The 16,827-nt window shown below is 36.6% G+C and overlaps 2 non-coding genes across 2 annotated transcripts; both read left to right on the top strand.

The window, feature by feature from the left end:
* The first annotated feature begins 3,533 nt into the window (after positions 1–3,533).
* On the top strand, positions 3,534–3,618 carry TRNAL-UAA (transfer RNA leucine (anticodon UAA)). Its single transcript has one exon. It is a non-coding gene; the product is annotated as a tRNA-Leu (tRNA).
* A 5,821-nt stretch (positions 3,619–9,439) lies between these two features.
* TRNAL-UAA (transfer RNA leucine (anticodon UAA)) lies at positions 9,440–9,524 on the top strand. Its single transcript has one exon. It is a non-coding gene; the product is annotated as a tRNA-Leu (tRNA).
* Positions 9,525–16,827: the final 7,303 nt, after the last annotated feature.

The raw sequence follows: 16,827 nt of genomic DNA, 5'->3' as shown, positions 1-16,827 counted from the left end.
ATTCGCCCCTTCTGGAATACAGTTGGAGCGCTCATCGCTCAAACTTGCGGGCATAACATTGATCTCTCTCCTAAAATTGCTTTACTTCATGCCCCCATACCGTCACTACCCAAAATTCAAGATAAGGTTGTTATGCAATTCTGCATGGCGGCTAATCTCTGATTGCTAAATGCTGGAAAGATCACAGACCACTCTCCAAGGCATTACTGGTGACTAAGATTAATTATATTGCTAATATTGAATATATTACTAGTCTACGGAATAACACAGTGGCCCAATTCCACAACATCTGGTCCCCGTGGTACCTCGTGCATTCTTTATTCTTTCCCAGACTCTGCTAATACCTCTGCTAATACCCTTGCTTAAACTCACAACCAACCTTCCGTTTCCTAATCTGTAACTCTCTCAACTCTCCCCTTTTATCTTTGCACTTTTTCTTTTTCTTCCCTTATCCTTTTTATTTTTACCAAGTTTTATCTTGGTTTTGGTATAGTTTATATACTATAATTGAAAAACAAACAGAGATTGATCACACACACATTTGAATTTTCGCAGGTTGTATGCTGCTATCCTCTAATAGTTTACATTTTCATGGAACTATATATTTCATTCTATTAATATTTGAAAATGTTTTTATGTTACAACTCTATAACGCTATATGAGCGAGTTTTTTTTCTACAAGTTCATTATCTTGACCTGTACCTGAATATGTATGACATTGCAATGGTTGCTGATCATTCTCAATAAAAACTTTAAAAAAAAATACATTTAAAAAATATATATAACTACCATACATGTTCCACAAAAGCATTGACATGTGACAGTACAAAAAACTTATTTAATAATTTAGACTCCAAACAGTATAAGGTTTGCATAAAAGTTGACCATGCACATTAAAATATACATATGCAATGGGGTTCAGAATGTAAACCTAATGGACTATATGCCTATGGTCAGAATACTGACATCAGCATCCTGACCATTAAAATACCTACAACTCGGCAGTTAATACCATAACCCTCCCCTGTTCCCTGCCATAAACTCTAACCCTTCTTGTGGGTGTCTAACACTAACCCGCTCCTTGAGTGCCTAACCTTTACTTTCCACAGGGTGTCTAACACTAACCCTCCATTCCCCGATGCCTAAAGCTAATGCTCCCCGCTTGGTGTCTAAAACTAACCTCCTCTTCTAAGTGACTAAACCAAACCCTCCCTCTCTGGTACCTAACCCTAAGCTACCTGTTCCTACACCCTAACCCCCTTCTAATGCCTAAACCTAACCGCCCTCCTCCCTGTGGCAGGACAAGATCGCATCCCGCTGAGAGGACAATCAGAATTCTAGGAGTCTGTATTTTCATGCCATTAATCCCACCTCTGTTGGCATTTTGGTGCCGTTATTATGGCTGCTGGGTACGATTATGGTGTCAGTATTATGACAGCCAGGATCCTGCATGGAAGCCTTTTAACTGCGTCCCATGCTTTGCAAAAGTATTTGCCATGAAAATGTCAAAAGCCTCACATCAGGATGGCCGAGAGGTTAAGGTGTTGGACTTAAGATTCAATGGATTTACATCTGCATGGGATCGATCCCCACTTCTGGATTGTATTTCAATTTCAGCTAACCAAATTAGGAAGAATTTGTCAATTAGGGAAAACTCTCAAACTATGGTGAAAATCAATAACAAGCTACTTTGACAAAAATATATTCAATCCATTTTTCCAAAGAACATGACTTTCTATAAAGAAAGTAAACAATGATATCATAATATCCATTAAAATACCCAGAGTTATGTAATATTTTAAACTCCAAACAGTACAAAGTTAACCATGCACATCAAAATTAACATGAATAGTGCAATAGTATTTGCCATGAAAAGTTCCTGGGCATCACACCAGGATGGCCAAGTAGTTAAGGCATTGGACTTAAGATCCAATGGATATGTATCTGCGTGGGTTTGAACCCCGATTCTGGAATGTATATTAATTTCAGATTTCTAAATATGTATGATGAACAATGTTATCAATTAGGGACTTGTACAAAACTTGATTTTGTAAACCACCATACATGTTCTAAAAAATCTTTAACATGTGACAGGACAAAAAAAGAATGATAGCAATTATCTATAAATGTTGCTTGTAATCATACAAAAGAAAGGACAGTCTTGATAGCTGAGCCGTTCAAAATATGGTGAAAATAAATATCTTAAAAAAAATATGGAAACATTATTAAACTTTTATTCAAGAGAACCTTACTTGTTTTGAAGTATAAAAATAAAAAAATTATAATAAAAAAAAAAAATAGCCAGACTTATGTAATAATTCTTCTGGTATGCATTTTAATTTCACCTAACTAAATATGTACGATGAAGAATTTGGCAATTAGGGAAAACTCTCAAAATTTGGTGAAAATCATTAACTTAAAAAACATTGCTAAAAAATATTATATATCCATTTTTTTCCAAAGAACCTTGCTTTCTATGAAGAAAGGAAACGATGATATCATAATATCCATTAAAATACCCAGAGTTATGCAATATTTTAAACTCCAAACAGTACAAAGTGCACATTAAATTTAACATGAATAGTGCCATGAAAAACTCATGGGCACCACACCAGGATGGCCGAATGGTTAAGGCAATGTACTTAACATGCAATGGATATATATCTGCGTGGGTTTAAACCCCAATTCTAGTATGAATGTTAATTTCAGATTCCTAAATATGTATGAGGGACAATGTTATCAATTAGGGACTTGTACAAAAGTTGATGTTGCTTACATTTGTAACGACAATACGTTTTCCCCAAAATCCTGGACATGTGATAGGACAAAGAAAGAATGATAGCAACTATCTACAAATGTTGTTTGTAATCATGCAAAAGAAAGGATAGTCTTGATAGCTGAGCAGTTCAAAATATGGTGAAAATAAATAACTAAACAAATATGGAAATATTATGAAACTTTTTATTCAAAAGAACCTTACTTGTTGTGTAGTATGAAAATATAAGTATCATACTTTCAAAAAAACAACAATAGCCAGACTTATGTAATAATTAAGAGACAAAGCTGTATAACATTTGCTGAAAAGTTGACCATGCATATTAAAAGATACATATGCTTTGCAATAGTTTTTGACATGAAAATGTTCCACAACATCACACCAGGATGGCCGATTGGTTAAGGCGTTGGACTTAAGATCCAATATATATATCCGCGTGGGTTCGTCCTTACTTCTGGTATGCATTTTAATTTCAGCTAACTAAATATGTACTATGAAGATTTCGGCAAGTAGGGAAAACTCTCAAAAGTTGGTCAAAATCATAAACTTAAAATATATTGCTATAAAAAATATTTTCAATCCATTTTTTCCAAAGAACCTGGTGTTCAATGAAGAAATTAAATAATGATATAATATTCATTAAAATACCCAAAGTTATGTAATATTTAAACTCCAAGCAGTGCAAAGTTAAACATGCACATCAAAATAAACATGAATAGTGCAATAGTATTTGCCATGAAAAGACCCTGGGCGGCACACCAGTATGGCCGAGTGGATAAGGCATTGGACTTAAGGTCCAGTGGATATATATATCCGTGTGGGTTCGAACCCCACTTCTGGTATATATTTTAATTTCAGATTCCTAAATATGGACAAGGCACATTATAATCAATTAGGGACATGTACAAGAGTCATTTTGCTTACATTTGTAAACTATCATACATGTTCCACAAAAGCATTGAAATGTGAAAGTACAAAAAAACTTATGTAATAATTTAGAATACAAACAGTACAGAGTTTGCATAAAAGTTGACAATGCACATTAAAATATACATATGCAATGGGGTTCAGAATGTAATCCTGATGGACTGGATGCCTATGGTCAGAATACCGACATCGGCATCCTGACTATTAAAATCCTGACAGCCCTGCAGTTAATTCCAAAACCCTCCCATGTTCCCTGCCCAAACCCTAATCCTCCAATGTGGGTGTCTAACCCCAACCCTCTTCTTTGGTGCCTAAACATAACCCTCCCCAGGATGCCTAACACTAACCCTCCACTCCCCGATGCCTAAAGCTAATGCTCCCTGCTTGGTGTCTAACACTAACCTCCTAATCTAATTGACTAAACCAAATCCTCCCTCCCTGGCACCTAACCGTAACCTACCTGTCCCTTCAATCTAACTCCCCTTCTAATGCACACCAGACATATTGTTAACTTAATTCACCATATAAACTCAACTAAAACACCAGCAATTGCTCTGGCGCTTGATGCCGAAAAGGCGTTTGATCGCATCGCCTGGCCCTTTTTGTTTTCTACGTTATCCACATTTGGCCTTCATGGTAATTTTATCACTGCAGTAGCAGCCCTCTATTCTAACCCCTCATCTACAGTCCTGACTAATGGATTAAGCTCACCCCGGTTTAGTTTAAGGAACGGCCATCATCAGGGTTGCCCTCTCTCACCCCTACTTTTTGCCTTATATATTGAACCTCTTGCAGCCCGTATTAGACTCAATAATGACATCGGGGGTATTACTATGGGACAGGACTCATATAAAATATCTTTGTTTGTAGATGACGTGCTCATGACTCTCTCTAACCCCTTGATTTCACTTCCTAACCTACAGAAAGAACTACTTTTGTACGGTTCCCTATCTGGTTATAAAAGAAATCATACCAAATCAGAGGCCCTCGCGTTTAATGTTTCATCTCATACTAATTTGACTTTGACCTCTACTTTTCCTTTTCTTTGGAGGCCCTCAGCTATCAAATACCTTGGCATATATATTACTAAATCCTATACTAACCTCTATCAGGCTAATTATGTTCCTATAATTAAAATGCTCACGCAAGACTTAGATAAATGGAATCAGTTATCTATCTCATGGATTGGATGGATTAACACCCTAAAAATGAACATCCTACCCTGTATCCTATACCTGTTCCAAACTGTCCCGACACTGGTGTCCCAAGTGACTTTGACTTCCCTGCAAACAATGTGTCACAAATTTATTTGGACTCATCGTAAACCTCGTTTAAGATGTACCATATTGGCCAAGAATACAACCTCAGGCAGTTTGGGTTATCCTAATCTTCAGGCTTATTTCAACGCCTGTCAACTTAACCACATAGTGTCCTGGCATTCTCCCCGATGGATCAGAAAAAGGGTTGATATTGAGAACTCTATATTTCAGGGTATTCCCCTGGACTCCCTTCTGTGGCTCCCCAAGTCCTGCAGACCAGCCTCGGCTTATTCAGTCCCCATGATTAAATTCACCCTCGGATTGTGGTACAAACTCGGTACCACTTATAATCTTTCTTCATACCCCTCACCTCTGTCACCTATCTGGGGTCACCCCGCCTTCCCCCCAGGTTGCGAACAACATATGGCAGATCCATGGTGATCTCGAGGTGTTACGAGATTTATCCATGTTAAAGGCCACTCTGCACCGACCTCTCTTGGAGATCTTCAAGAACGCCTTGGTATTCCATCATCGTGTCATTACCATTATATTCAAATTCTTAGCTTTCTTAAATCACAACTTAAAACTACTCATTTGAGATCACCCACCCCCTTTGAACATATGTGTCTACTTTCAATTGGCAAAAAGGGGAATATCTCAACAGTTTATAACTCTATTTTGGCTCTTGATCCTCCTCCTCCTGAACCCCATGGATTAGCCTGGGAATCAGACCTTTCTCATTCGTTAGTAGACGATCAATGGGAAGAAATTAGATTGCGCATTGCTAGAGCTTCCCTTAGTGTGGCACTTAGGGAGACATGTTACAAAGTTTATACCTGATGGTATCTAGTCCCCTCCAGACTTCATTCCATTTTCCCCACGACCTCAAATCAATGCTGGAGACTTTGTGGAGAGGAGGGCACCTTTTTCAACATATGGTGGACCTGTCCCTCTATTCGCCCCTTCTGGAATACAGTTGGAGCGCTCATCGCTCAATCTTGCGGGCATAACATTGATCTCTCTCCTAAAATTGCTTTACTTCATGCCCCCATACCGTCACTACCCAAAATTCAAGATAAGGTTGTTATGCATTTCAGCATGGCGGCTAAATCTCTGATTGCTAAATGCTGGAAAGATCACAGACCACTCTCCAAGGCATTACTGGTGACTAAGGTTAATTATATTGCTAATATTGAATATATTACTAGTCTACGGAATAACACAGTGGCCCAATTCCACAACATCTGGTCCCCGTGGTACCTCGTGCATTCTTTATTCTTTCCCAGACTCTGCTAATACCTCTGCTAATACCCTTGCTTAAACTCACAACCAACCTCCCGTTTCCTTATCTGTAACTCTCTCAACTCTCCCCTTTTACCTTTACAATTTTTCTTTTTCTTCCCTTATCCTTTTTATTTTTACCAAGTTTTTTCTCGGTTTTGGTATAGTTTATATACTATAATTGAAAAACAAACAGAGATTGATCACACACACATTTGAATTTTCGTAGGTTGTATGCTGCTATCCTCTAATAGTTTACATTTTCATGGAACTATATATTTCATTCTATTAATATTTGAAAATGTTTTTATGTTACAACTCTATAACGCTATATGAGCGAGTTTTTTTTTCAACAAGTTCATTATCTTGACCTGTACCTGAATATGTATGACATTGCAATGGTTGCTGATCATTTTCAATAAAAACTTTTTAAAAAAATACATTGAAAAAATATATATAACTACCATACATGTTCCACAAAAGCATTGACATGTGACAGTACAAAAAACTTATTTAATAATTTAGACTCCAAACAGTATAAGGTTTGCATAAAAGTTGACCATGCACATTAAAATATACATATGCAATGGGGTTCAGAATGTAAACCTAATGGACTATATGCCTATGGTCAGAATACTGACATCAGCATCCTGACCATTAAAATACCTACAACTCGGCAGTTAATACCATAACCCTCCCCTGTTCCCTGCCATAAACTCTAACCCTTCCTTGTGGGTGTCTAACACTAACCCGCTCCTTGAGTGCCTAACCTTTACTTTCCACAGGGTGTCTAACACTAACCCTCCATTCCCCGATGCCTAAAGCTAATGTTCCCCGCTTGGTGTCTAAAACTAACCTCCTCTTCTAAGTGACTAAACCAAATCCTCCCTCTCTGGTACCTAACCCTAAGCTACCTGTTCCTACACCCTAACCCCCTTCTAATGCCTAAACCTAACCGCCCTCCTCCCTGTGGCAGGACAAGATCGCATCCCGCTGAGAGGACAATCAGAATTCTAGGAGTCTGTATTTTCATGCCATTAATCCCACCTCTGTTGGCATTTTGGTGCTGTTATTATGGCTGCTGGGTACGATTATGGTGTCAGTATTATGACAGCAAGGATCCTGCATGGAAGCCTTTTAACTGCGTCCCATGCTTTGCAAAAGTATTTGCCATGAAAAAGTCAAAAGCCTCATATCAGGATGGCCGAGTGGATAAGTTGTTGGACTTAAGTTTCAATGGGTTTACATCTGCATGGGATCGATCCCCACTTCTGGTTTGTATTTCAATTTCAGCTAACCAAATTAGGAAGAATTTGTCAATTAGGGAAAACTCTCAAACTATGGTGAAAATCAATAACTTAAGCTACTTTGACAAAAATATATTCAATCCATTTTTCCAAAGAACATGACTTTCTATAAAGAAAGTAGACAATGATATTATAATATCCATTAAAATACCCAGAGTTATGTTATATTTTAAACTCCAAACAGGTCAAAGTTAACCATGCACATCAAAATTAACATGAATAGTGCAATAGTATTTGCCATGAAAAGTTCCTGGGCATCACACCAGGATGGCCAAGTAGTTAAGGCATTGGACTTAAGATCCAATGGATATGTATCTGCGTGGGTTCGAACCCCGATTCTGGAATGTATGTTAATTTCAGATTTCTAAATATGTATGATGAACAATATTATCAATTAGGGACTTGTACAAAACTTGATGTTGCAAACATTTGTAAACCACCATACATGTTCTAAAAAATCTTTAACATGTGACATTACAAAAAAAGAATGATAGCAATTATCTATAAATGTTGCTTGTAATCATACAAAAGAAAGGACAGTCTTGATAGCTGAGCAGTTCAAAATATGGTGAAAATAAATATCTTAAAAAAAATATGGAAACATTATTAAACTTTTATTCAAGAGAACCTTACTTGTTTTGAAGTATAGAAATATAAGTATTATAATGTAAAAAAAACAAATAGCCAGACTTATGTAATAATTCTTCTGGTATGCATTTTAATTTTAGCTAACTAAATATGTACGATGGAGAATTTGGCAATTAGAGAAAACTCTCAAAATTTGGAGAAAATCATTAACTTAAAAAAATTGCTAAAAAAATATTATATATCCATTTTTTCCAAAGAACCTGGCTTTCTATGAAGAAAGGAAACAATGATATCATAATATCCATTAAAATACCCAGAGTTATGCAATATTTAAAACTCCAAACAGTACAAAGTGCACATCAAAATTAACATGAATAGTGCCATGAAAAACTCATGGGCACCACACCAGGATGGCCGAATGGTTAAGGCAATGGACTTAACATGCAATGGATATATATCTGCGTGGGTTCGAACCCCAATTCTAGTATGAATGTTAATTTCAGATTCCTAAATATGTATGAGGGACAATGTTATCAATTAAGGACTTGTACAAAAGTTGATGTTGCTTACATTTGTAAATGACAATACGTTTTCCCCAAAATCCTGGACATGTCATAGGACAAAGAAAGAATGATAGCAACTATCTACAAATGTTGCTTGTAATAATCATGCAAAAGAAAGGATAGTCTTGATAGCTGAGCAGTTAAAAATATGGTGAAAATAAACAAATATGGAAATATTATGAAACTTTTTATTCAAAAGAACCTTACTTGTTGTGTAGTATGAAAATATAAGTATCATACTTTCAAAAAAACAACAAAAGCCAGACTTTTGTAATAATTAAGAGACAAAGCTGTATAACATTTGCTGAAAAGTTGACCATGCATATTAAAAGATGCATATGCTTTGCAATAATTTTTGACATAAAAAAATGTTCCACAACATCACACCAGGATGGCCGATTGGTTAAGGCGTTGGACTTAAGATCCAATAGATACATATCCACGTGGGTTTGTCCTTACTTCTGGTATGCATTTTAATTTCAGCTAACTAAATATGTACGATGAAGATTTTGGCAAGTAGGGAAAACTTAAAATATATTGCTATAAAAAATATTTTCAATCCATTTTTTCCAAAGAACCTGGCTTTCTATGAAGAAATTAAATAATGATATAATATTCATTAAAATACCCAAAGTTATGTAATATTTAAACTCCAAGCAGTGCAAAGTTAAACATGCACATCAAAATAAACATGAATAGTGCAATAGTATTTGCCATGAAAAGACCCTGGGTGGAAATACCAGTATGGCCGAGTGGATAAGGCATTGGACTTAAGATCCAGTGGATATATATATCCGCGTGGGTTCGAACCCCACTTCTGGTATGTATTTTAATTTCAGATTCCTAAATATGGACAAGGCACATTATAATCAATTAGGGCCATGTACAAGAGTCATTTTACTAACATTTGTAAACTATCATACATGTTCCACAAAAGCATTGAAATGTGAAAGTACAAAAAAACTTATGTAATAATTTAGAATACAAACAGTACAGAGTTTGCATAAAAGTTGACCATGCACATTAAAATATACATATGCAATGGTGTTCAGAATGTAATTCTGATGGACTGGATGCCTATGGTCAGAATAGTGACATCGGCATCCTGACTATTAAAATTCTGACAGCCCTGCAGTTAATACCATAACCCTCCCATGTTCCCTGCCCAAACCCTAAATCTCCAATGTGGGTGTCTAACCCCAACCCTCTTCTTTGGTGCCTAAACATAACCCTCCCCAGGATGCCTAACACTAACCTTCCACTCCTCGATGCCTAAAGCTAATGCTCCCTGCTTGGTGTCTAACACTAACCTCCTAATCTAATTGACTAAACCAAATCCTCCCTCCCTGGCACCTAACCGTAACCTACCTGTCCCTTCAATCTAACTCCCCTTCTAATGCACACCAGACGTATTGTTAACTTAATTCACCATATAAACTCAACTAAAACACTCTGGCGCTTGATGCCGAAAAGGCATTTGATTGCATCGTCTGGCCCTTTTTGTTTTCTACATTATCCACATTTGGCCTTCATGGTAATTTTATCACTGCAGTAGCAGCCCTCTATTCTAACCCCTCATCTACAGTCCTGACTAATGGATTAAGCTCACTCCGGTTTAGTTTAAGGAACGGCCGTCATCAGGGTTGCCCTCTCTCACCCCTACTTTTTGCCTTATGTATTGAACCTCTTGCAGCCCGTATTAGACTCAATAATGACATCGGGGATATTACTATGGGACAGGACTCATATAAAATATCTTTGTTTGCAGATGACGTGCTCATGACTCTCTCTAACCCCTTGATTTCACTTCCTAACCTACAGAAAGAACTACTTTTGTACGGTTCCCTATCTGGTTATAAAATAAATCATACCAAATCAGAGGCCCTCGCGTTTAATGTTTCATCTCATACTAATTTGACTTTGACCTCTACTTTTCCTTTTCTTTGGAGGCCCTCAGCTATCAAATACCTTGGCCTATATACTACTAAATCCTATACTAACTTCTATCAGGCTAATTATGTTCCTATAATTAAAATGCTCACGCAAGACTTAGATAAATGGGATCGGTTATCTATCTCATGGATTGGACGGATTAGCGCCCTAAAAATTAACTTCCTACCCCGTATCCTATATCTGTTCCAAACTGTCCTGACACTGGTGTCCCGAGTGACTTCGACTTCCCTGCAAACAATGTGTCACAAATTTATTTGGGCTCATCGTAAACCTCGTTTAAGATGTACCATATTGACCAAGAATACAACCTCAGGCGGTTTGGGTTATCCTAATCTTCAGGCTTATTTCAACGCCTGTCAACTTAACCACATATCATCATCGTGTCATTACCATTATATTCAAATTCTTAGCTTTCTTAAATCACAACTTTAAACTACTCATTTGAGATCACCCACCCTCTTTGAACATATGTGTCTACTTTCAATTGGCAAAAAGGGGAATATCTCAACAGTTTATAACTCTATTTTGGCTCCAGATCCTCCTCCTCGTGAACCCCATGAATTAGCCTGGGAATCAGACCGTTCTCATCCGTTAGAAGATGATCAATGGGAAGAAATTAGATTGTGCATTGCTAGATCTTCCCTTAGTGTGGCACTTAGGGAGACATGTTACAAAGTTTATACCTGATGGTATCTAGTCCCCTCCAGACTTCATTCCATTTTCCCCATGACCTCAAATCAATGCTGGAGACTTTGTGGAGAGGAGGGCACCTTTTTCAACATATGGTGGACCTGTCCCTCTATTCGCCCCTTCTGGAATACAGCTGGAGCGCTCATCGCTCAATCTTGCGGGCATAACATTGATCTCTCTCCTAAAATTGCTTTACTTCATGCCCCCATACCGTCACTACCCAAAATTCAAGATAAGGTTGTTATGCAATTCTACATGGCGGCTAAATCTCTGATTACTAAATGCTGGAAAGATCACAGACCACTTTCCAAGGCATTACTGGTGACTAAGATTAATTATATTGCTAATATTGAATATATTACTAGTCTACGGAATAACACAGTGGCCCAATTCCACAACATCTGGTCCCCGTGGTACCTCGTGCATTCTTTATTCTTTCCCAGACTTTGCTAATACCTCTGCTAATACCCTTGCTTAGACTCACAACCAACCTCCCTTTTCCTTATCTGTAACTCTCTCAACTCTCCCCTTTTATCTTTACACTTTTTCTTTTTCTTCCCTTATCCTTTTTATTTTTACCAAGTTTTTTCTCGGTTTTGGTATAGTTTATATACTATAATTGAAAAACAAACAGAGATTGATCACACACACATTTGAATTTTCACAGGTTGTATGCTGCTATCCTCTAATAGTTTACATTTTCATGGAACTATATATTTCATTCTATTAATATTTGAAAATGTATTTATGTTACAACTCTATAACGCTATATGAGTCAGTTTTTATCTACAAGTTCATTATCTTGACCTGTACCTGAATATGTATGACATTGCAATGGTTGCTGATCAGTCTCAATAAAAACTTTAAAAAAAAATACAATGAAAAAAAAATATATAACTACCATACATGTTCCACAAAAGCATTGACATGTGACAGTACAAAAAACTTATTTAATAATTTAGACTCCAAACAGTATAAGGTTTGCATAAAAGTTGACCATGCACATTAAAATATACATATGCAATGGGGTTCAGAATGTAAACCTAATGGACTATATGCCTATGGTCAGAATACTGACATCAGCATCCTGACCATTAAAATACCTACAACTCTGCAGTTAATACCATAACCCTCCCCTGTTCCCTGCCATAAACCCTAACCCTTCCTTGTGGGTGTCTAATACAAACCCGCTCCTTGAGTGCCTAACCTTTACTTTCCACAGGGTGTCTAACACTAACCCTCCATTCCCCGATGCCTAAAGCTAATGTTCCCCGCTTGGTGTCTAAAACTAACCTCCTCTTCTAAGTGACTAAACCAAATCCTCCCTCTCTGGTACCTAACCCTAAGCTGCCTATTCCTACACCCTAACCCCCTTCTAATGCCTAAACCTAACCGCCCTCCTCCCCGTGGCAGGACAAGATCGCATCCCATTGAGAGGACAATCAGAATTCTAGGAGTCTGTATTTTCATGCCATTAATCCAACCTCTGTTGGCATTTTGGTGCCGTTATTATGGCTGCTGGGTACGATTATGGTGTCAGTATTATGACAGCCAGGATCCTGCATAGAAGCCTTTTAACTGCGTCCCATGCTTTGCAAAAGTATTTGCCATGAAAAAGTCAAAAGCCTCATATCAGGATGGCCGAGTAGATAAGTTGTTGGACTTAAGTTTCAATGGAATTAAATCTGCATGGGATCGATCCCCACTTCTGGTTTGTATTTCAATTTCAGCTAACCAAATTAGGAAGAATTTGTCAATTAGGGAAAACTCTCAAACTATAGTGAAAATCAATAACTTAAGCTACTTTGACAAAAATATATTCTATCCATTTTTCCAAAGAACATGACTTTCTATAAAGAAAGTAAACAATGATATCATAATATCCATTAAAATACCCAGTTATGTAATATTTTAAACTCCAAACAGTACAAAGTTAACCATGCACATCAAAATTAACATGAATAGTGCAATAGTATTTGCCATGAAAAGTTCCTGGGCATCACACCAGGATGGCCAAGTAGTTAAGGCATTGGACTTAAGATCCAATGGATATGTATCTGCGTGGGTTCGAACCCTGATTCTGGAATGTATGTTAATTTCAGATTCCTAAATATGTATGATGAACAATGTTATCAATTAGGGACTTGTACAAAAGTTGATGTTGCAAACATTTGTAAACCACCATACGTGTTCTAAAAAATCTTTAACATGTGACAGGACAAATAAAGATAGCAATTATCCATAAATGTTGCTTGTAATCATACAAAAGAAAGGACAGTCTTGATGGCTGAGCAGTTCATAATATGGTGAAAATAAATATCTAAAAAAAATATGGAAACATTATTAAACTTTTATTCAAGAGAACCTTACTTGTTTTGAAGTATAGAAATATAAGTATTATAATTTCAAAAAAACAAAAATAGCCAGACTTATGTAATAATTCTTCTGGTATGCATTTTAATTTCAGCTAACTAAATATGTACGATGAAGAATTTGGCAATTAGGGAAAACTCTCAAAATTTGGTGAAAATCATTAACTTAAAAAACATTGCTAAAAAAATATTATATATCCATTTTTTCCAAAGAACCTGGCTTTCTATGAAGAAAGGAAACAATGATATCATAATATCCATTAAAATACCAAGAGTTATGCAATATTTTAAACTCCAAACAGTACAAATTGCACATCAAAATTAACATGAATAGTGCCATGAAAAACTCATGGGCACCACACTAGGAAGGCCAAATGGTTAAGGCAATGGACTTAACATGCAATGGATATATATCTGCGTGGGTTCGAACCCCAATTCTAGTATGAATGTTAATTTCAGATTCCTAAATATGTATGAGGGACAATGTTATCAATTAGGGACTTGTACAAAAGTTGATGTTGCTTACATTTGTAAACGACAATACGTTTTCCCCAAAATCCTTGACATGTGATAGGACAAAGAAAGAATGATAGCAACTATCTACAAATGTTGCTTGTAATCATGCAAAAGAAAGGATAGTCTTGATAGCTGAGCAGTTCAAAATATGATGAAAATAAATAACTAAACAAATATGGAAATATTATGAAACTTTTTATTTAAAAGAACCTTACTTGTTGTGTAGTATGAAAATATAAGTATCATACTTTCAAAAAAACAACAATAGCCAGACTTATGTAATAATTAAGAGACAAAGCTGTATAACATTTGCTGAAAAGTTGACCATGCATATTAAAAGATACATATGCTTTGCAATAGTTTTTGACACGAAAATGTTCCACAACATCACACCAGGATGGCCGATTGGTTAAGGCTTTGGACTTAAGATCCAATAGATACATATCCGCGTGGGTTCGTCCTTACTTCTGGTATGCATTTTAATTTCAGATAACTTAATATGTACAATGAAGATTTCGGCAAGTAGGGAAAACTCTCAAAATTTGGTCAAAATCATAAACTTAAAATATATTGCTATAAAAAATATTTTCAATCCATTTTTTCCAAAGAACCTGTCTTTCTATGAAGAAATTAAATAATGATATAATATTCATTAAAATACCCAAAGTTATGTAATATTTAAACTCCAAGCAGTGCAAAGTTAAACATGCACATCAAAATAAACATGAATAGTGCAATAGTATTTGCCATGAAATGACCCTGGGCGGCATACCAGTATGGCCGAGTGGTTAAGGCATTGGACTTTAGGTTCAGTGGATATATATATCCGCGTGGGTTCGAACCCCACTTCTGGTATGTATTTTAATTTCAGATTCCTAAATATGGAAAAGGCACATTATAATCAATTAGGAACATGTACAAGAGTCATTTTGCTTACATTTGTAAACTATCATACATGTTCCACAAAAGCATTGAAATGTGAAAGTACAAAAAAACTTATGTAATAATTTAGAATACAAACAGTACAGAGTTTGCATAAAATTTGACCATGCACATTAAAATATACATATGCAATGGGGTTCAGAATGTAATCCTGATGGACTGGATGGCTATGGTCAGAATACCGACATCGGCATCCTGACCATTAAAATCCTGACCGCCCTGCAGTTAATACCATAACCCTCCCATGTTCCCAGCCCAAACCCTAATCCTCCAATGTGGGTGTCTAACCCCAACCCTCTTCTTTGGTGCTTAAAAATAACCCTCCCCAGGATGCCTAACACTAACCCTCCACTCCGCAATGCCTAAAGCTAACGCTCCCTGATTGGTGTCTAACACTAACTTCCTAATCTAATTGACTAAACCAAACCCTCCCTCCCTGGCACCTAACCCTAACCTACCTGTCCCTTCACCCTAACACCCCTTCTAATGCCTAAACCAAACCTTCCCCCTCCACATGGCAGGACGAGATTACATCCTGCTGAGAGGACATTCATAATTCTAGGTGTTGGTATTTTCAAGACGTTAATCCCACCTCTGTTGGCATTTTGGGGCCATTAGTATGGCTGCTTGGTACAATTATGGTGTTATTTCACATTATGCAAATCTATTTTTCTTAACAATAATTCTTTATCACTGTCATTACAATTATTATATAAAAATATGAATTTCTAAGATTTCTTTTTTTTTATTTGTGTACACTTTTCACTTCAATTATGTTTATATCCTATTTATGATTTTTAGTCACTTATAAATATATATATATATATATATATATATATACTTACAAACATCAGGCTATATGCAGGATTACATGGTAATCCATAATATCATATAATGTAATATAATCCAATACTATTTATACAAAACATACCCTGGCAGTCTCAAATCTTATTTCTACAATATTTCTACAATACTATTTATATAGAATACACCCTGGCAGTTTTAAATTTCTGCCATTGGAGTATACACAAATTAGAAACCAATGGACATCACGAAGCAGACTATATCCCATTACTTTCATGTTGTATATAACACTTGATAAAAGTATGAGAGTAATCATACCAATAGGCTATTGATTAATGTGGCCTGGCTGTGGAATCCCTGAAAGGGAGATTATCCTATAAGAGCCAATGTGATGGAATACTACGTGAATAGAGGAGAGAGGTGGGACGAAAGAAGAAAATGACAATGTGATGACGTCACGCCCCTGGATTGGTTGCAGTGGCAAAGCGGGACATATGCCGCTATATAAATGGGAACCGGGAGGCAATCGGGTTTGGCCTGCGATGAAGTGATAGCGAAACATGCGTTAGGCTAGCTGTGCACTGTTGTAATTGCAATGGTCAATGTACACTATATACTAATGGTTACTATTTATTCCAATCCCGAAGGGGAAAGATAGTTGTTGTATGTATCCACGTGTCACCAATATTATCCCTATCATTGCACTGTGTCTGTATATTGAACTATACTCCTGGAGGGGATAAAGCAACGGTGCAGTGGTGAACGCATCCATAAATTCATTATCACTATAGGCATCAATACCTGCAGCTTATGACTATTTAATGGCACTACCCATATAAGATATACCCC

This window comes from Pseudophryne corroboree, chromosome 4, assembly GCF_028390025.1.
Source record: "Pseudophryne corroboree isolate aPseCor3 chromosome 4, aPseCor3.hap2, whole genome shotgun sequence".
NCBI lineage: Eukaryota > Metazoa > Chordata > Amphibia > Anura > Myobatrachidae > Pseudophryne > Pseudophryne corroboree.
This window is presented reverse-complemented; position numbering and strand designations above follow the sequence as displayed.